Source organism: Orycteropus afer, unplaced genomic scaffold (assembly GCF_000298275.1).
Source record: "Orycteropus afer afer isolate SDZICR_OR568_19922 unplaced genomic scaffold, OryAfe1.0 scaffold00100, whole genome shotgun sequence".
NCBI classification, from domain to species: domain Eukaryota; kingdom Metazoa; phylum Chordata; class Mammalia; order Tubulidentata; family Orycteropodidae; genus Orycteropus; species Orycteropus afer.
This window is the reverse complement of record NW_006921687.1, coordinates 1,384,728-1,385,704: the sequence shown is the minus strand read 5'-3', so window position 1 is coordinate 1,385,704 and position 977 is coordinate 1,384,728.

The following is a 977-nucleotide window of genomic DNA, read 5'->3' as shown; positions in this document are numbered from 1 at the left end:
CCCTGCTTTCAAAAAATCAGTTTTCACTAATTGTATTAACCTGACAAAAATTCTACAGAATAGTGTGCTTTTCAGTTAAAATGAAAGAATAATTTGAAATCTAAAGACACTCTGCTTGCCATCTCTGCACCTGAAATTTCCATGTGCTTTTCAGAATTTCTACATTGTTGACACAGCCTAAGCCTCTCTTAAACTTACTTCCCCCTAAGTTACTTTCATAGTTCTTGCTCTTGATCTGGTCCATGTCTTCTTGCCATATTCCATCCTTTCTTTCCTATTAGGCTGTTGGCTGCACTCACTTGAAAGTAAACTCCATCCAGGAAAGCAATTGTCTTGTTCACTACTTCTTCCCTAAAGCCCACCATAGTGCCAGAACACAAAATAGATGCTCAACAAATATTTACTGAACAAAATGACGAATGAATGGAAACTACTTCAACCCCACATACTAGCTAACATGATTTTTAATTAGGGAAACATTGGCTATTCTTCATGGAACATAGCTTTATTAATTAAACTGTGGTACCTTTTACTGCACAGACAAGGTATGTAGATATGCCTATGTTTTTATTTTGATCCAGCTGTTTTCAGAGTTAGGAGATGGGTGAGGATAACATACAAGAGGAAATGGAATGTTTTACCACACCAATTATCTAACTTATTCAGAACTGAGATTTAAACTTAGAAGCAAATATTAAATAGAAATAAAAATCCATGGGTTTGCATAGTTGCATAGAAAACAGCACTAACATGTGACACATTATTATCTTTAATTGTGTTTCACAACTCCTTATTCTCAGTAATGCCTATTTAATGCTTTCATTTGGCATCATCATGAATTGATAATAACATTTGTTTTGTAATTATTTTAATTTCCTAATTAATCTAAAGGAGCTCTGGTAGCATAGTGGCTAAGTCACTTGCCTGCTAACCAGACGGCTGGCGGTTCAAACCCACCAGCCACTCCTCGGAAGGAA